Consider the following 22038-nt stretch of genomic DNA (forward strand, 5'->3'; position numbering starts at 1 on the left):
CATCATCCTCTCACTATTGGCTGCACCATGTCCCTTTATTCTCCAAGTCCATTTTAATTCCCCGGAAAGAATGAAATAGGGCCACACTTGCCTACAAGCAAATATATCATTTATATTAGCACAAACTTATTAATAGTAATATAAGAAGCATGTGATCAGCTGGAATATTGTCTGCCAAGTGTTTAAACTCATCCAAATGTTGAAACAACAGACAGAGGAAATAATTCAGCAAAAAACCTTGAGTATCTTTGTCAATGAGCACAGCACTGGTGGAAGCTGCTTTTTTAGCACTGTGAGGTTTAGAGTGTCTGGCTGGACTATGAATGTTTAAGAATGCAACACAGCATGCAAAACAGCTCCAAACTGATGTTGTAGTTTTATTGTTGTCTCTATTTTGCTGCATTGCACGTTTCTAGGTTTAAATAGGCACTTTTCCAAACCCCTTCGCTAACTTGTCATCTCATGTCTTTCCCCATCAAAATGGCCATACATATCGCAGAAAAACATTTCAGACCTTGTCTGATAATGTAGTTTCTAAACGTGAATGCTACTTAATCCAAATCACCAGCTTTCAAATCACTCCACTTAACGTGGAAGTAGAAAACATGACTGGTTTCTTACTCAGGCTTAAGATGCATATTTGATGGACTCAGCAACTTAATTATATTATTTAAGCAATGCTTTTTTAAATGAACTTTATTTGCACCCAACTATCCAATCTATAAAAAAAATACCAGTTTGGTTTCAAATATCTTTTCTGGCATATGACTAGCAGGTGTCCAGGACTACATTCTGACCAAACCAGAAGCAGATTAACAGAAGCAATAGGAATCAAGCAGTGCACCCATCAGGAAGCCATACACTGACCTCTCTGACATTTTTAGGATCAATCTATGTTGGCAGGTGGTGTGACTTCCCACTATCGAATGCCCGTACTCCTGTAGTTCACAAAGGTCTAGTGGAGTCCTTTACTAAGCAAACACTGTGTCTATCATCTGGTAGGAGGTAGTGCTCAGAATACTTTAGTGTATGGGCTAAACTGTTAGTTTATACATAAGTACTGGCAAAAAGAGAAGTTGTCTTTTCTTCAAACTCTTTAGTTCATATGGTGATTTGACCAACTTAAGGTGAGAAAGCTGGCACGTTGGTATCAAATTTATTTTGATATAATGGATCTTGAATACTTTACATTTTGCAAAAGTTCTGTAATAACATTCAAGAGGACAGGTTTGCGTTGGCTATAATTAAGGTGGTGGTTCAGTGCCACTGCAGTTTGAAACACTCAGCTTTGGCCTGTCACTTTGTGCAGTGGATTGTTCGGCACGTTAGCAAAAGGGCTGTTGTGGATGCTGGAAGTACAGAGAGTAGACAGTGATGACAATCCTTGAGCAGCAACCATTTGACACCAATACTGCCAAATTAGGCAGCAGTGATCAGGAAAATGCCATGTGTTAATTGTACATTTAGCAACCAGAAAAGCTCTCTTCCCATTCCTGTGTCCAGAACTAGCATCTTAAAAAGATATCATGGCCACCTAATAGTACCTTGTAACTGTAGATGGCTAAGGTATTCAACACTTTTATTGCTACCCATTGCTAGATACTTTAGAAATGTTGCTGCTTGTCCATTATATTATAGTTAGCAATAGGCCTCTTGCCCAACAAGTTTGTGGATGTGCTGCATTTGATCCTCCACATATAAGCCTATCAACATGCACTTTCATTCTTATGACATCAGTAATTTTTTTTATAAAGCAAAAAGAAATTCCATTTCATCTCAATTATACCTTGTAATAACAATGTCCTCGATTTAACTGGGAAAAAATTCTCTACTGTCTTTCCTACTGAATATCTTATGGACTTTCATTCTGGTTTCTCAAACAGTAAAAATATCTTCTCTATGTCAACATAATAAAGTTTGCTCATAACCTTAAAACTTTCTACCTGATCACTCCTCAGGCGACGCCTTTCTAGAGGAAATATCGCAAACTTGTTCAGTCTCTTCCTACTGGTGTCTTTCATAATCTCTTGCTGTTTTTTTTATTTATGGAGATAGAGCATGCAATATGCCTTTCTGGCCCTCCGAGCTGTGCTGCCTAGCAACCCCCTATTTAACCCTAGCCTAATCATGTGACAATTTACTATGACCAATTAACCTACCAACCAGTACATCCTTGAACTCTAGGAGGAAACTGGAGCACCAGGAAGAAACCAATGCTGTCATGGGGAGAATGTATACAGTTCTTACAGATTGTGGCAGGATTAATATCATATATCACAATAGGGCATTATTAACTGAGTAGAAGCTCAAGATCTGTGTGAACAGGTTGATGTATAAACTTTTTCTTCGCCTGCCTACAGTACACTGAACTCCTCAGGAGAATCCAGTGGGACTCTCTGTACAATCGCAGATTTCCCAGCCCACAGGCTAGGACTAGTTCATAATCAGGAGGTATACTTTCACAGCTTTGACCAAAGTGACCAGCATACTTTGCGAATACAGATAGGCCTATGTAAGCAATTTATACAGAGGCTTGAAAGTATGGCTAAAAAGATTCATTCACATTTAATACAGAGCTAATTAAAAAAAGGCCTCTACCTTGCATAATACATGGGCTATTAAAAAACTGTCATGGATAGCAATATTCTTCTCGGGCTTAAGGAGAAAAACAAATGTGATTGAGTGTATTATAAGAAAAGGCTAGAAAATCACAATATCTAATAAATAAATATTAATTAGTTTGTCTGTAAGCCCCAATAGCTTCTAGTCTTGCTAATAAAAAGATGTTGGGGCTTATACACGAATAAATTAATATCAGAAGGTACAATGAAAGTATAATGAAGAATTGTTGCTTGACTAATTTCCCTTGGAGATCTACAGTATTCCTTTGCTTTTTGACATATTTATTTTAAGATAATTGTGTTTGATAATCTGTCCATTTCTAACAAATCAGGGCCAAGGACAAACGACCTTCCGACTCACAGATCAGACATTTTGTGTCAGGTGATATGTGTGGCCTGATCTGGGAGAACAATGTGTGTGTGATTATCATCCATGTGCAGTAACGAATATGTGTAGTGCATGGGGAACCTACACCGAACAGCAGGTCTCAGACATGGCGCAGTTAGTTAAACTACTACAATAAGAAGGGATTACTGTGACTAAAATAGTTAAATTAAATAAGTGGTGTAAAAAAAAGAGAAACAAAAAGTAGTGAGGTAGTGTTCATGGGATCAATGTCCATTCAGAAATCTGATGGCAGAGGGGAAGAAGCTGCTCCTGAATTGTTGAGTGTGTGCCTTCAGGCCTCTGTACCTCTTTCCTGATGGTAACAATGAGAAGAAAGCACATCCTGGGTGGTGGGGGTCCTTTATGATGAATACCCCTGCTAGTTGTTTGGCACAAGTTTTCAGAGGCATACCAGGTACTCCATTGGGACCTGCCACCTTGCAAGGGTTCACCCTCCTGAGAAACAACCTGACGTCAGCCTCCAAGACTGAGATTCCAGCGTCACTGCGTGTAGCAGGGATCCTCACATCTCTAGTTTTATTCACCCTTTCAAAGCATAAAGAGCATTGAGCTCATCTGGTAGCACAGTAGGCACTCTTGAACTTAGTGTAACAGTGGTCCCATGTGTTGTTTCCTCAGGTACTACAAGTGATTTGTTGATAATAACTATTCATTGACTTTTTTAATCTGGTCTGGTTAAAATCCCCCAAAATAATGAGGAAGGCATCAGGATCTGTTGCTTACATCACTCAGTTCTAGATTCTGTTTGACATTGGCCTTTGCTGGGATGTACGCTGCCACTAAACTGACCACTGAAATCTCCTATGGCAGGTAAAGTGGACAGAACTTTATTGCAAGGTGTTCCAGGTCTGGCGAACAGGACCGGGACAGCACTGCCACGTTTGTACACCACAAGGAATTGATCATGAAGCATACTCCACCATCGCTGCCTTTGAAAGACTCTGCAGTCCTAGCTTGGCCGTATACTGTGAACCTGTCAGTCTGAATCGCTGTGTCCAGAAAGGAAAGGCTCAACCAGGATTCCGTGAAACAGAAGATGCACGTAGTCTCTCTGATAAAGCACCCTGGCTCTGAGACATTCAGTTTTATTTACCAGAGACTGTACATTTGCCAGCAAAATGGTCAGCACTGGGAGTCAAAAGCCCCGTCTTCTTAAACAAACTTTTAGTCCAGCCCTACATCACCTCTTCTGCCACCTTAAATGGAAGATATTCACATGCTCTGTAGAGAAGCTAATGTAGGGTTGTTTTTGTAATTGCACTGATGAGAGAGATTTAGCAGACACTGAAAAGGGAAATATAATGTTAGATTTATATTTATTAACAAAATAATGTTAGATTTCTTTGTTCCATGGCTGTCTGTGGGAATCTCAGGGTTGTATATGGCAAAGATACTTTGATAATAAATGTACTTTGAATCTTTGACTGAATGCCCACAGCTATCTGCGTAGATGTTCCAAAGAATCACCAGCCTTTAAGTGAAGAATTTTCTCTTTATCTCAGTTCTGAATAGCCCTTCCTTATCTTACGACCCCAGGTTCTCAGCTAGGGGTAACTTCTTCCCGGCTTCCATTCTATCAGGTTGTGTCACGGGATTGCCTTGTGTTATTCCAGACTTCAGATCCAGTTTACTCAATTACTCACCACATGGCAAACCCACAGCCTCATGACCTTTTTATTGCACTTCCACGATATGCAGCACTTCCAGAATGGCCTTGACCTAGTCCAGCCTCTTCCTTTGTCAAACCTGCTGGCCAAATTCAATGCTTTCACAAAGTATTTTAACATAGTTTAACATAGCGAACTGAAGTACATCAAGTAAAAAGGTTTACTGACGTCTCTCTGCAGCTATTTCTCCCCGTTCATTTCAGTGGATCTTTGTAGTTCTGCCAGATTAAATGCTATAGGTATAGGATGTTTTGTGTATTATTTAGCTTAAGCCTGAGACTTTTAGAAACTTCAATCCAGCCAAACAAAAGGAGAGTCAAATGCAACTCTTCCATCTTTAGAACATAGAACACAGCATATTACAGGCTCCTCAGTTCACCATGTTGTGCCAACCTTTTAACCTTTTAAGATCAATCTACTCTTTCCCTCCTATATAGGCCACCATTTTTCTATCATCAATGCGCCTATCTAAGAGATCGTTAAATGCCCCTCGTGTATATGCCTCTGCCACCTCCCCAGCAGGGTGTTCTATGCAGCAAACAGTCTCTGTGTAAAATCTTACCTCTGAACTTGCCCTTATACTTTCAGCTTAGAATGATGTCTGTGGTGAACTACATATACCTGTCTGGACACGCCCCCCCCGCTGACTGCTCCTGTGGCTCCTCCCACTGATCGTGGCTCCTCCCACGGACCCCGGTATAAAGGCGATTGGGGACTCCGCCCCGGCCTCAGTCTCCAGGATTCAGTGTGGTGGTCCATTGCTGCTTGTTCTTTCTTCCAGCCAATAAAAGCCTATATCTCGCCTCACATCTCCGAGAGTTATTGATGGTGCATCAATGTCTCCCCATGTTAGCCATTTCTGCCCCTGGTAAAAGTCTCTGGCTATCCCGTCAATCTGTGCCTCTTATCATTGTGTATGCCTCAGCACTCCTTTTTAATTATATCCATCACATGAATAATTATCACTAAGTCAAAATTTTGGTAAATTTTCAGAAATCCACCCCTTCCCCGAACATGCAAACCCCCACCCCCAAAACTCAAATCATGAAAATGGCAAATAAAAAAAAACAAGTGAAAAACACAGAATATAAAATTGAAAGTGTCCAGGCATACTCAGTTCAGCTTGGTTCAGTTCAATATAGCACTGTGTCATTCATGATCCTGAGGACACCCCAGTCAAAAATGCCCAAAATAACAACAATGAAAGGGGCAACTAGAAACTAGAAACACATCATAACCAATCCACAAACTGATTAAACATTGCCCAAGAGCCAGGACTCTGGCACAATTCTCCAGCAACATCGTGCTAGAGGGAGAGAGAACGCAGGGACCTTCCTATGGGAGTAGCGAGTGAGAGGCTGGCGGACAGCATTCAACACCTGCTCAACTTCTGCTCTCATTTCGGTGATTTCAGCCGATGAGAAATGGAGTTAAATCTCCAGGCTTCTCGGCCTCGTGGCCACAAACTTAATTCAAAACCTCTCTGAACACCCTCAAAGACAACAAAGCACCAGGGCGTTCCACCAGCACAAAAACACACCACAAAAATGTAGGTCTCAGGCTCCAACATTTGAAAGAAAAAGAAGGTATAAAAGAAGTGAAAGAAGTAGTTTCATGAATCATCTGGAAGATGTTGCACTTGATGGCATTGTTTGCTGGTGCCACCTTCTTCCAGAATCACTGAATTAATTCAAAACATAGGTTGAGTTTCTGAATATTACAGGAAATGTGGAATATGGGAATACTATAAGTAACTGAGGCTGACGTAGATCAACCACAGTCTTGTTGAATGGAAGAACAAGCTTACAGAGCTAGATGGTTGATGAATTTCTGAAAATTACAGGAATTGCGGAATATGGGAATACCATAAGTGATTGAGGCTGACCTAGATGAACCATAATCTTGTTGAACAGGCTTACAGAGCTGGACAGCCTCCTCCTGCTCCTAATTCTTTACATTATTATGTTAAGGATTTTGTCATCAAGTAAGCCTACATTTGAATATATGCTGGAAGAATGATTAGCAATGAAACTGCTGAAGATAACGGAGCCCAAGATGTTGTCCTACAACACTCTGTATAGGCATGTCCTGGACCAGTGATGATCAGCTTTTAACAGTTACAACCATTATCCACTCTTCCAGATTTTGGGTTCGGAAATTGAATGTTCTTTTTGTAGTGTTTTTTTTTTGCATTTCCATCACCAATAATGTGCCATCCAGTGCTTCTTTAAGAGGCTGAGGTTAGAATAACCATGGGATCAATCTGAAAGGAGATGGCACCATGAACAACACTACCATGGGCAACATCAATGAAATTGTTTCTTTTACATTGTCTTTTAAAAGTGGTTCCGATACTATAGGAGCCTGCGATCTACAGTTTGATTGTGTGCTTTCGGGCCGGTTAAGCAATCTGGAGCGTTGTTGTCTCCGAGGTGGCTCCGGGAGGCGAGCAGCCTCGAGGACAAGAAGCTTAGAGACCCTGATCGACCCCATTTTCCACTGATCTCGCAGATTAAAGCATCGAGGAAGGTTGAAAACATCGAGGCAAGTGTAGAACACTAGCAAGTTTTCAGTGCTGCCCACCAGCCTCTCACTCACTGTGGCCGAAGGAAGTCCTTGTGTGTGACAGTCTCTCCCTTTTGCTCACTGCTTCCAAGGGAATGTCCCTGTGCTCGAATGGTTTCCCTCTCCCTCGATGCTGTCGGAGGACGGTACCGAAGTTCTGGGTCTGCGGTTTGTGGATTGAACTGTAATTCCTGGTCCCTCCTTTCTCTGTTGCTATTTTGCCCGCTTTGAATCAAGGCGGCCTGCTGATAGTGAACCCTGAACTGCACTGAATATGGACCCTTTTGATTTTGTGTTTTTTTTGGTGTTTTTGTTTGTTTTTTTTTCTCGCTGTCATTTGTGCGAAGGTGAGGGGGGTGGATGCTCTTCCTGATGTTTGCACCCTTTGTTTTTTGCACAGGGGAGGAGAGGGTTGATTTTTTTTCTTTGAATGGGTTCCATGGTTCTCTTTGTTTTGTGGCTGTCTGTGGAGAAGATGAATCCCAGGGTTGTAAACTGCATACATACTTTGATAATAAATTAACTTTGAACTTTGAATCCTATCATGATTGGGGTGGAAGAAACGCTGACAGATCACTGCTGTTGGAGGCTGATTGATGGAAGGGATTGGGAATGGTATCTGGGATGAATCTTCTTATGTTTTTAATTCAGAGTTACAACACGGTAACAGGCCATTCTTCAATGAAACCACCCAGCTTAATTACACTAGTCTGAGCAATTAACCTACTAGCCTGTACATCGATGGAATGCAGGAAGGAAAAGGAGCCCCTGGAGGGGATCCACATGATCATGGGGAAAGCACACAAAGTCCTGAGACTTTGTCAATCTCCTGCCAATCAGCCAATCTTCTATTCGTGCTAGTGTCTTTCCCGTAACAGCATCGGCTCTTATCTTGTTAAGCAGCCTCATGAGCAGCACCTTTTCAAAGGCCTTCTGAAAATCTAAGTAAACAAACTTCCATGAATCTCCTTTGTCTATCCTGGCCATTATTTTCTCAAAGAGTACCAACAGAATTGTCAGGCAAGATTTCCCCTTAAGGAAGCCATGCTGACTATGACCTATTTTATCATAAGCCAGCAAAGACCTTATCCTTAATAATGGACTCTAATATCTTCCCCACCACTGAAGTCAGGCCAAATGGCCTATAATTTCCTTTCTTTTGCTTCGCACCTTTCTCAAAGAGTGGAGTGACATTTGTGGTTTTCCAGTCCTCCAGGATCATTCCAGAATCTAGTAATTCTTGAAAGATCATTAATAAAATTTCCATCATGTCTGCAGCTACCTTTTTCAAAACACTGGGGTGTAGTCCATTTGGTCCAGGTGACATATCCACCTTCAGTCCTTTCAGCTTCCCAAGCACCTTCTTCTTAGTGATAGGAACTACACCCACATCTGTCCCCTGACACTTATGAATTTATGGCATACTGCTAGTGTCTTCCACAGTGAAGACTGATGCAAAATACTTAGTAAATTTGTCTGCCAATTCTTTGTTCCTTGATGCTATCTCAGCAGCAAAATTTTCCAGTGGTCCAATATCCAGCCTCACCTCTCTTTTACTCTTTATATGTCTGAAAAAACTTTTGGCATCTTCTTTGATTTTATTGCCTAGCTTACCTTCATATTTCATCTTTTCTCTCCTTATGCTTTTAGCTGCTTTCTGTTGGCTTTTAAAAGCTTTCCAATCCTTCAACTTCCTAACTCTTCAACTTCCCACTACTTTTTGCTATATAACAACTCTCTCTCTGCTTTTATGCTGTCTTTGACTTCTCTCATCACCCATGGTTGCCTCATCCTCCCTTTAGAATACTAAACATCTAGAAAGATGTGATTTACATTGTATGACACTGATTTAAATGATTTATAATTAAATTAATAAGAATAATATTTTCTCTTCATTGAGGATGGAGAGCAGAATGAAACTTTTCCGTACATGAATTTTACTTTGTTCCTCAATTTTTGGTGCTACCTACCCTCATTGGTTCAAATTAGTAATCATAGCAATTGACACCAGTGAATATCAATGATAGAGATTAAAACTGCTCATGAAATCTGATTTGTTTCTCTGCTCCAAAATAAACAGTTGAAATATGCTGCAATATTTCTCCCATGCTAGTGCTAATAATAGAGACATTTCATACAATGACTGTGAACGGATTTCTTCTTTCACACAAAATACTCTGTCTGAGTTCAGTATGTCCTGATGTGGAAAGGAATTCAGAGGGATCATCAGTGTGTTCTGGTTGGGGCTCTCTGACATGAGCTGTGGGGTTTTAAGGCATTAATTGCCATAAATGTCAGATCCTCTTTTAAAGGTCTCATCCCCGCTAATTTTTTGTCATTGCTCACCAACAGCAACTAGTTTTGTGAAGATGTACTTATTCCTTATGAGTTGTTCAAGAAAATGTCTTTTTCTCTCTTTGCCACTGAGATTTATTATCTTGCTGTCAAGTACTAGCTATTTCATGATGTGAACCTTGGTCCTGTTGCTTTTATGTTTGTGCTCCTCTTCACTCTGTGGACACTACACTCGTGCTTGGGCACAGTTTGAAAGACAAAAACAGCCCAAGCATACTTTCATGAGAAAGCCTGTAGATGCTGGAAATCCAGAGCAACATACACACAAAATGCGGGAGGAACTCAGCAGGTCAGGCAGCGTCTAGGAAAAGAGTACAGTGGACGTTTTGGACAACACCTTTCTTCAAGCAGGGTCTTTTCCGTAGATCTGCCTGACCTGCTGAGTTCCTTCAGCGTTTTGTGTGTGTTGCTGATGATACTTTATCCAAGTGATCATTCTGCTTGTAAGATTCATGAGTGAGCCTCATCTGATAACTCAATCTGAGTTAAATGACCTGGTCAAAGACTTGGGTTTGTTAAAGGCAAAAACAGAATTAGTGGGTTCAAGGCTACAAGGATAGAATCTGAAGACACCAGGCACAAAAAATTCTATGGAGAATTTCAACATTTGAGACAAATACTTCACAGAATAACTGATGCCAAGATTAAGGAAGGATTTTTGCTGGTCCACAAATCAAACAGGTCATCAACAACAGGCAACTTGAAGAACTTCTAGTGGGACTGGAGAAAATTGCATGGAAGGCATTCAAGGATGTTATTGAAATTTTTCTTGGCACCTGACTAAGTGCAGCTGGTTGACAACATGCTTCCAGCCTACAAAACCATGAAGTGCAACATGTCAGTAAAGATTCATTTTCTGCATTCCCACTTAGACTTCCCTGCAAATCCTGGTGCTGCCAGTGACGGGCATGGTGAAAGGTTTCACCAGGACATTGCATTAATGGAGAAATGGTATCAGTACAAAGGGAATCTATCAATGCTGGTTGATTATTGTTGGATACTTAAGCGAGAAGCCTCAGACACTGAGCACAAATGAAAACCATCAGCAAAACATTTTTGGCTCATTGACCTATTGCAAAGTGTCAACGTTGCTATGCAATTAAATGCATTACATTTAATAAAAAGTTAATTTCTTGTTTTTCCAAATTCCTACGTGATACAAGTAGTCTGAAACTATATTTGTGCTCAGCTTCAAGCCCTCTACTATAAACAAAAAAAAATTCTGAGGAAGCAAGTCTTTGGAAAAATTTGTTATCCAGTGTTACTTAACCAATGCAGACTCCGTGCTGCTTCTCCCTCTACTGTTATAGGCATCTGTGGGCAGGTGGAAACGTCCATTTCTTTCTTTCATGATACAGTGTGGAGTAAGGCCTTGCTGCCCTGGCAATCTCTGACAAACCCGATTAACCCTAACCTAATCACAGGACAATTTGCAATGACCAATTAACTAAGCTGTTACGCCTTTGGCCTGTGGGCGGAAATTGGAAGACCTGGAGAAACACCAGGCATTCCATGGGAAGGACGTACAGAGAGTCCTTACAGAAGGCCACCGGAACTCCAATCTCCGGAATGCCCTAAGTGGTAGTCGTGTTACACTAACCACTATGCTGATGATTCAAAGGAACATGGCTGTACAGTTCCAGCAAAGATGAGTCTTGCCTTATTGTGTAGTTGTCCCTGGTTTGTCCCATACCCTTGAGGGATTACAGCACCTGCAAGAGTCAGCTGGCAGACTGCAATGTTTGTAAGCATACATGGCAGCCTGATTGATTTACTGAGAGTCACAACTCATTGAGTCGTATGGCACTGATGCAGGCCACCTTATCCGTGTCAACCAACAAACAACCAACCACACTAATCCATTTTGCTGTTTACATCCCGGCCAGCTCTCCACCTTCCCAAACGTTCTCCAGCCACCATCCTACACAAGCCAATTTATTGGCGTTGTCTCTTTCCGCACCTTGTGACACCTCAGGCAGCAGCCTTGCTGTTTCTTCAGCGTTTGTCTGTCCTTTATGAGGCCAAGTTGCTAGCTCGATGTTCATCTCGTCCTGGATGGAAAGCATGTAAGGAGCTAGCCGGGTTCAAACCCGAGACCTCTCACCTTGAATCCCGGTGCAGATGCCACTCCACCACCGGACAGATAAGCCAATTTATAGCAGCTAATTAACCCAACATCCAACATTAATATACGGGAGGAAATGGGACTGGTGTTTACTATAACTTTACCTTAGGTGCTCAACAGTCGTGTTGTTTGAAGTAGCCAATAGCATGATAATCTGCACAGTCACTGAATGTGGAGTAAATGAAAACAAAATGAAAATGTGAAGCGGTCACCCATTTCATGCTGCCTTCTGGCCTTGGCTTGAGCAACTTCTCTTGGGTTGCAACAGAATAGTTTCGGATTTTTAAAGCAGACATTTCCATTTTTCAGCATAGCTTCATACACACTGGGAAAACATAGCAGGGGAAACACACAATCTTGCAGTCAAAGCCAGTGAAGGTCAGATGTAGAACAACAACATCGCGGCTCAGATTCTCTAACCTGTCGGTTCAGCCTCCTGCGGGGAACACAAGAGTAGACAATTACTCCTGTTTGGAGTTCGACACAGTGAGCTCAGAGCAGCAAACACAGAAAGTAGAGTGTTGTTCTTGTAATCAAAACGTTGTAGCTCTCTGACATTCTCTTCTATGAATTTTTGTAGGCCCTCAGTGATTTGACTTTTTGTAAGTGAAGTGACCATAGTTTGAATACTGCATATATTTCTATTTTGCAGGAACAGAATGTGATTTTTGAGGAGGTTTTGAGAATGTTCACATCACTGGAAAACTGTAGCTATTAGGATCGATTGGATAAGCTCTGTCTGTTTCATTTTTGGAACAAAGCACTGATGGAGAGTTGAATTGAGCTATTTAAAACTGTGGAGCCTCTCAAAGTCCAACCCTACAACTCTGTCGTGAGAGGTGGAAATGGGTAAGGCCGGCCATCAGGGCTCTGGTGAAGCTGTATAGGCCAGTCCCCTGTACGGTGGATGCAATGGATTACAGCAGCATTGATGAACTCCAGGTATACCATCCACTTCAGAGGACAGGAGGTCGTCAATGGTTTATGCTCCGCTTAGGGCCCAACACTGACAACCACATAACTGTGAAGGCTTGGAAGTCTTTGATAAGTTAAACAGGAGCAACCTATTTCCCAAAGCAGTGGAGTCAAAAACCAGGGACATGTGTTGACAGATTGAAGGTGAGGTGAGGAAAAGTTTTTCCACCTTAAGTATGGTATGGTTTGGAATTCACTACTGAAAAACTGGGAGAGACAGAAACCCTCTCATATTCATTGTGATACTGTGAGCTATGGGCCTTATGTTGGAAGATTGGACGAGGGTTGGGTAATTCTTTTATGATCAGTATAACCATATAACCATATAACAATTACAACACGGAAACAGGCCATCTTGGCCCTTCTAGTCTGTGCTGACGCTTACACTCACCTAGTCCCACTGACCTGCACTCAGCCCATAACCCTCCATTCCTTTCCTGTCCATATACCTATCCAATTTTACTTTAAATGACAATATTGAACCTGCCTCTACCACTTCTACTGGAAGCTCATTCCACACAGCTACCACTCTCTAAAGAAATTCCCCCTCGTGTTACCCTTAAACTTTTGCCCCCTAACTCTCAAATCATGTCCTCTTGTTTGAATCTCCCCTACTCTCAATGGAAAAAGCCTATCCATGTCAACTCGATCTATCCCCCTCATTATTTTAAATACCTCTATCAAGTCCCCCCTCAACCTTCTACTCTCCAAAGAATAAAGACCTAACTTGTTCAGCCTTTCCCTGTAACTTAGGTGCTGAAACCCAGGTAACATTCTAGTAAATCTTCTCTGTACTCTCTCTATTTTGTTGATATCTTTCCTATAATTCAGTGACCAGAACTGTACACAATACTCCAAATTCGGCCTTACCAATGCCTTGTACAATTTTAACATTACATCCCAACTCCTATACTCAATGCTCTGATTTATAAAGGCCAGCATACCAAAAGCTTTCTTCACCACCCTATCCACATGAGATTCCACCTTCAGGAAACTATGCACTATTATTCCTAGATCACTCTGTTCTACTGCATTCTTCAATGCCCTACTATTTACCATGTATGTCCTATTTGGATTATTCCTACCAAAATGTAGCACCTCACACTTATCAGCATTAAACTCCATCTGCCATCATTCAGACCACTCTTCTAACTGGCCTAAATCTCTCTGCAAGCTTTGAAAACCTACTTCATTATCCACAACACCACCGACCTTAGTATCATCTGCATACTTACTAATCCAATTTACCACCCCATCATCCAGATCATTAATGTATATGACAAACAACATTGGACCCAGTACAGATCCCTGAGGCACACCACTAGTCACCGGCCTCCAACCTGACAAACAGTTATCCACCACTACTCTCTGGCATCTCCCATCCAGCCACTGTTGAATCCATTTTACTACTTCAACATTAACACCTAATGATTGAACCTTCCTAACTAACCTTCCATGTGGAACCTTGTCAAAGACCTTATAGAAACAAAAAGCTAAGAGGCTTCCGCCTCTGTGGATAACTTTCTATGATTCCATGTTGTTTATAGAATGCACTTAAATATTAAGTAAATAAGATTGACAACTGTTGTAGCAATACACACGCAAAATGCTGTAAGAACTCAACAGGTCAGGCAGCATCAATGGAAATGCATAGATAGATAGTTGTCGTTTCAGGCTGAGACCCTTCTTCAGGACTGAGGGGGTAAGGGGAAGATGCCAGAATAAAAAGGTGAGGGGGAAATGGGAAGGAGGACAAGCTACAAGGTGGGAGGTGAAGCCAGGTGGGTGGGAAAGGTCAAGGGCTGGAGAAAGAGGAATTTAATAAGAGAGGAGAATGGACTACTGGACTATAGGAGAAAGGGAAGGAGGAGGGGACCCAGGAGGAAGGTGAGAAGAAGTGAAAGGTCAGAGTGGGGATTAGAGAAACAGGGGGAATTTGTTAACCAAAATGTCGACCATCTATTCATTTCCATAGATGCTGCCTGACCTGTTGAGTTCTTACAGCATTTTGCGTGTGTTGCTTTGGATTTCTAGCATTTGCAGACTTTCTCATGTTAACACAGTAGACGTGAAATAAATTCAGCATCATGCTGATAAACATTCACCAGAAAAATCACCTGGAATATTAATGATGTGGATCTTCATTCATCCACTTGTTTCTGTTGAATTTTTTGTGAGAATAAACATCCTAGTGGAAAATCAAAGCCACATTCTGCTAAAGGCACAAGTTAAAAATGGCCGAGTCAGAAAACGCTTCTGTCTGCTTCCTCGTCATATCCCACATGCTTTCTTTCTAGTAATCCTACTAATCATTTTTAGAAGCTTAAATCTGCAGAAGCCCATTTCTCATAATTTACAGTGGCATTTCGACGGTTTCACCCTGCAGTTGAGATAACTGGATCTGAAAAATGCCACATGACGTTGCTCTGAAATCTCTGGGCTGAATAACAAAGGATCCATTGCACAAATTCAAGAAGTGTAACAGAGATGTCTACCTTATCAACATTTTCCATAAGTTAACAGATAATTTGGTCATTTATTTCAGTAATGTCCCGAGGAAGCTCACCGTGGGAAAACTAGGTGCTGAATTTCCCATGTTATCTTGTGCCAACATTTCAAAGTGTTTTGGAGCTACTTAAGACAATATAATTACAGGTTTCATTTTCCTTTTTTTGGTCATATATCTTATTCTCATAATTATGCAAACATTTGGGAAAAAATATAATCTAACCTGAGTTTGCGCTGATAAATTTTCTTTGTCTAATCCACATTCGGAGCATTTGTCAAAATTTTAAAGAAAACAATATAACGTTTATTTCTAATCTTTAACCAAAAAATTCCAGCTGCTGGAAACATGTATTTGCAATGAAGAAAAAGTTGTTTTTTTATTGGCACTCTTCCTACCCTTAGAGAAATTTGTGTTTGACTGCCTTAGGAATGACAGCTTGTGAGCATAATTAAGGTGAGCATTCATAGTTACCCAGATTTATTTTGCAGAACCTGAATGTGATAATGTTGAAAATAAGTTTATGGATTATTTCACACTGCCTGCTGATTAAGATGAAGGCATCACAGAATATTCTGGGTAGATGCAAGCCTGAAGAAGATCTATAATTAAATGCGGTTGGTGGCAATTAAAGCTGTCCCATGACAAAGTAAACCATTTCCCACCACTAAAACATACAGGATGTGCGTTGTGGATGGAGCAGGCGGCAGATTTCATTGACAGTGTTGCCCTGAAGCACTGACTTTTACTTTTTGCATTTTGTGTATCAAATTGTAATGATCTGGAATATACCACTTGAAAAGTTGGTTGAAGCGAACAAAACTTTTAAAATAGGAAGCTGCTAAAAGTTGTGGAGGGAAAAGTTTTAGGAAATCAGCTAAGAGATTAAAGACGAACTTTATTTGTTACATATACACTGAAACGTCAAAACGTAGAGTGAAATGTGTCATTTTGTGTCAGCGACCAACATGGTCCAAGACTGTGCTGGGGCAGCCCATAAGTACCACTATGCTGCTGGCACCATGGTACCATGCCCATAACCTACTAACACATACGTCTTTGGAATGTGGGAGGAAACCTGAGCACATGGAGGAAACCCACGTGGTCATGCAGAGGATGTATAGCGGTAGGAAGTGGACCCAAATCCTTGGCACCCCAAAGCGTTAAGCTAGCAGCTATGTTACCATGCTGCCCTCTCCTAGTCAGGAGAGCGTGAAAGGCTGTTTCCTTTAAGGAATAACGTGATTGGCTAAATGCCCACCTCAGCACAGTGCCATTTTGTGTTTCTGGAAAACTGGAAAGTCAAGACTTGAGTTAAATTTAAGTTCAGCCCTTTAGGTCTTCAATAATTAAACAAGTTTGTTATCTGTTCTCATTTTCTAGCAGCTATGAGCTCCTAATTCAAAACTCTTTCCAACTGTACCTAACATTACACTGGTGTTTGTAAATGCATAACAGACAGACTCAAAGTTTTAAATGGTTTACCTATGTTTTAATGTTACCATTTCCCCTGTAGTAATGTTCATTGTCCACACTAACCTGTTCCCAACTCAATTCACATGTTGACTTTTTTACTTTTCACTTTCCTTATATACATATTGAATTTCTTATTTCTTTGATTTATAATTGTCTACTTCAGTCAGACAATCTGCACCATCAAGAAGGCCAAAATGTTGCACTGAATGTTCAATTTTCTAGGCCCCATCAGAAAAGGATTTAAAAAAACACAAGGAAATAGGAGCAGGGACAGACAGCCTGTTCCTTCAAACCAGCTGTGCCACTGATACACACCTGCGACAGCCTGTTCCTTCAAACCAGCTGTGCCACTGATACACACCTGCGACAGCCTGTTCCTTCAGACCAGCTGTGCCACCGATACACACCTGCGACAGCCTGTTCCTTCAGACCAGCTGTGCCACCGATACACACCTGCGACAGCCTGTTCCTTCAGACCAGCTGTGCCACCGACACACACCTGCGACAGCCTGTTCCTTCAGACCAGCTGTGCCACCGATACACACCTGCGACAGCCTGTTCCTTCAGACCAGCTGTGCCACTGATACACACCTGCGACAGCCTGTTCCTTCAGACCAGCTGTGCCACCGATACACACCTGCGACAGCCTGTTCCTTCAGACCAGCTGTGCCACCGATACACACCTGCGACAGCCTGTTCCTTCAGACCAGCTGTGCCACCGACACACACCTGCGACAGCCTGTTCCTTCAGACCAGCTGTGCCACCGATACACACCTGCGACAGCCTGTTCCTTCAGACCAGCTGTGCCACCGATACACACCTGTGACAGCCTGTTCCTTCAGACCAGCTGTGCCACCGATACACACCTGTGACAGCCTGTTCCTTCAGACCAGCTGTGCCACCGACACACACCTGCGACAGCCTGTTCCTTCAGACCAGCTGTGCCACCGACACACACCTGCGACAGCCTGTTCCTTCAGACCAGCTGTGCCACCGATACACACCTGCGACAGCCTGTTCCTTCAGACCAGCTGTGCCACCAATACACACCTGCGACAGCCTGTTCCTTCAGACCAGCTGTGCCACCGACACACACCTGCGACAGCCTGTTCCTTCAGACCAGCTGTGCCACCGACACACACCTGCGACAGCCTGTTCCTTCAGACCAGCTGTGCCACCGACACACACCTGCGACAGCCTGTTCCTTCAGACCAGCTGTGCCACCGATACACACCTGCGACAGCCTGTTCCTTCAGACCAGCTGTGCCACCGACACACACCTGCGACAGCCTGTTCCTTCAGACCAGCTGTGCCACCGACACACACCTGCGACTGCCTGTTCCTTCAGACCAGCTGTGCCACCGACACACACCTGCGACAGCCTGTTCCTTCAGACCAGCTGTGCCACTGATACACACCTGCGACAGCCTGTTCCTTCAGACCAGCTGTGCCACCGATACACACCTGCGACAGCCTGTTCCTTCAGACCAGCTGTGCCACCGATACACACCTGTGACAGCCTGTTCCTTCAGACCAGCTGTGCCACCGATACACACCTGTGACAGCCTGTTCCTTCAGACCAGCTGTGCCACCGACACACACCTGCGACAGCCTGTTCCTTCAGACCAGCTGTGCCACCGACACACACCTGCGACAGCCTGTTCCTTCAGACCAGCTGTGCCACCGATACACACCTGCGACAGCCTGTTCCTTCAGACCAGCTGTGCCACCGACACACACCTGCGACAGCCTGTTCCTTCAGACCAGCTGTGCCACCGACACACACCTGCGACTGCCTGTTCCTTCAGACCAGCTGTGCCACCGACACACACCTGCGACAGCCTGTTCCTTCAGACCAGCTGTGCCACTGATACACACCTGCGACAGCCTGTTCCTTCAGACCAGCTGTGCCACTGATACACACCTGCGACAGCCTGTTCCTTCAGACCAGCTGTGCCACCGATACACACCTGCGACAGCCTGTTCCTTCAGACCAGCTGTGCCACCGACACACACCTGCGACAGCCTGTTCCTTCAGACCAGCTGTGCCACCGACACACACCTGCGACAGCCTGTTCCTTCAGACCAGCTGTGCCACTGATACACACCTGCGACAGCCTGTTCCTTCAGACCAGCTGAGCCACCGATACACACCTGCGACAGCCTGTTCCTTCAGACCAGCTGTGCCACCGATACACACCTGCGACAGCCTGTTCCTTCAGACCAGCTGTGCCACCGATACACACCTGCGACAGCCTGTTCCTTCAGACCAGCTGTGCCACCGATACACACCTGGCAAGTCTGCGCAAGGCCTTATCTTTCTGTCAGTTCTCAATGAGCCAATCTTTCTAAACAAACACTTCAAAGTAAATTTAAATGTAAATTTTATTATCAAAGTACATATATGTCGGCACAGATAACCCTGAGGTTCATTTTCCTGTGGGCACACTCAGCAAATCTATAGAATAGTTCCTATAACAGGACCAATGAAGGATCACCCAGAGTGCAGAAGACAGCAAACTGCAAATGCAAATGTAAATAAATAGCAGTAAATAACATGAACATGAGATAATGAGCTAAAGTGTCCTTAAAGTGAGATCATTGGTTGTGGGAACATGTCAATGATGGGGCAAGTGAGTGAAGTTGTCCCCTTTTGTTAAAGATCCTGATGATTGTAACTGTTCCTGAACCTGGTGGTGTGAGTCCTGAGGCTCTCGTACCTTCTATCTGATGGCAGCAGCGAGACAAGAGCATGGCCTGGATGGTGAGGGTCCCTGATAATGGATGCTGCTTTCCTACGACAGCGTTTCATGTAGATGAGCTTAGTGATTGAGAGGGCCTTACCCGTGATGGACTGGGGTGAATCCACCACCTTTTGTAAGATTTTCTGATGAAAGGCATTGGTGTTCTCATACCAGGCCAGTCAATATACTCTCCACTACACATCTATTGAAGTTGGTTAAAGTTTTAGACGTCAGGCTGAATCTCCACAGACTCCTAAGGAAGCAGAGGCACCACCATGCTTTCTTCGCAATTGCACTTGCGTGCTGGTCCTCTGAAATAGTAACACCCAGGATTTTAACGTCGCTAACCCTCTCCACCTCCGATCCTCTGATGAGGACTGGCTCCTGGATCTCTGGTTTCCCTCTCTTGAAGTCTGTAATAGATTCCATGGTCTTTCTGACATTGAGAGACAGGTTGTTACAGCACCACTCAGACAAATTTTCAGTATCTCTGCTGTATGCTGATTCATCACCACCTTTGATTCAGTCCACAACTATGGTATCAACTACACATTTGAATATAACATTGGAGCTGAGCTTAGCCACACAGTCATAGGGATGGGAAACTTTGTCACATGGTGCGAGCAGAATCATTTGCAGCTTAATGTGAAAAAGACTAAGGAGCTGGTGGTGGACCTGAGGAGGGCTAAGGCACCGGTGACCCCTGTTTCCATCCAAGGGGTCAGTGTGGACATGGTGGAGGATTACAAATACCTGGGGATACGAATGGACAATAAACTGGACTGGTCAAAGAACACTGAGGCTGTCTATAAGAAGGGTCAGAGCCGTCTCTATTTCCTGAGGAGACTGAGGTCCTTTAACATCTGCCGGACGATGCTGAGGATGTTCTACGAGGCTGTGGTGGCCAGTGCTATCATGTTTGCTGTTGTGTGCTGGGGCAGCAGGCTGAGGGTAGGCATCATTCGTAAGGCCAGTGATGTTGTTGGGGTGGAACTGGACTCTCTGACGGTGGTGTCTAAAAAGAGGATGCTGTCCAAGTTGCATTCCATCTTAGACAACGACTCCCATCCACTCCATAACGTACTGGTTAGGCACAGGAGTACATTCAGCCAGGGACTCATTCCACCGAGATATAACACTGAGCGTCATTGGAAGTCATTCCTGCCTGTGGCCATCAAACTTTACAACTCCTCCCTCGGAGTGTCAGACATCCTGAGCCAATAGGCTGGTCCTGGACTGATTTCCACTTGGCATGATTAACTTATTATTATTGAATTATTTATGGTTTTATATTGCTATATTTCTTCACTACTCTTGGTTGGTGCGGCTGTAATGAAACCCAATTTCCCTCGGGATCAATAAAGTATGTCTGTCTGTAAAGTGAGAAGAACACTCTGCCCTGTGGTGTACCTGTGTTGATGGAGACCATGGGGGAGGTTTTGGAGCAAAATTGAACTGACTGGGATTTACAAGTAAGGGAATCATATACCCAGTTTAAAAATATCTCCAGTGCTCAGGCCTCTACAATTCTCTAGGGTAGAAAATTCTAGACATTCACCATCCCTTGAGATGTAATTTCCATGCAGTTAGTGTCTTGTGAAAATGTTTCCTGTTGTAATTATGATGCCATGTAAGAGATTGTTCCCTAAGTAAAGAATTGTCAACATCTACACTCTCATGCTCCCCCCTTATGATCTTATATCTTTTGAAGATATCACCCTGTAGTTTTCAAAACTCCAAAGAATACAGATCCAACTTCCTCAGCTGCTTATGACAGAGTGTCCCTTTCATCCCAGGAGTTTACCTCCAATTCCAATATATCATTTCCAAGTTAAGGGTATCAAAACTGTACACAGTGGCTTTGTCAACACCCTCTGTGATTGCAGCAATATTTCTATAGTTCTAAACTTTAGCTCTCTTATAATAAAGGTCAAAATGCTCTTTGCCTTCCTGATCACATCTGCAATGGCCTGTTAATGTTTGTCTGAGTTATTCTAAGAACACTTAGATCTCCATGTAATTTGCTCATGTGCAATCTCTCCATTTTGATATCAGCTGGCCTTTTCATTTCTCCTTCTTGAAGAGTACAGCTTTCACACTTGTCCATGATAAATCCATTTGCCAGTCTTTTGCCCACTCACTCAATCTACATATATCCTTTTAGTAGACACAGGAGACTGCAGAAGTTGGAATCTGGAGCAACACACCCAGAAATGGAGGAACTGAGCAGGTCAAGCAGCACTGATGGACGGAAGTGGACAGTTGATGTTTTGGATTGAGTTCCTTCACCTTTTCAAAGTGCCCTGATATCCTGCTCGCAGCCTCTTCTCCCACCCATGTTTGTATAATCGGCAAATTCAAATACCTCGCACTCCGCTCTTTTCATCAAGCCATTAACGCAGCCAGTCAATGATCAAGTGCCAAATACTGATCCTTGTGGCTCTTCAATACTTGTGTCCTTCCAGTCTGGAATAAGACTCATTTATTCTGACTTCCTGTCTTCTGTGTGGTAACCAGTCTTTAATCCATGTTAACACACTTCCAGTTAGTTGGAAATCTGATTTATATTTAACTATGGATCATTGGAATAATAA

This window comes from Hemitrygon akajei, chromosome 4 (genome assembly GCF_048418815.1).
Source record: "Hemitrygon akajei chromosome 4, sHemAka1.3, whole genome shotgun sequence".
NCBI lineage: Eukaryota > Metazoa > Chordata > Chondrichthyes > Myliobatiformes > Dasyatidae > Hemitrygon > Hemitrygon akajei.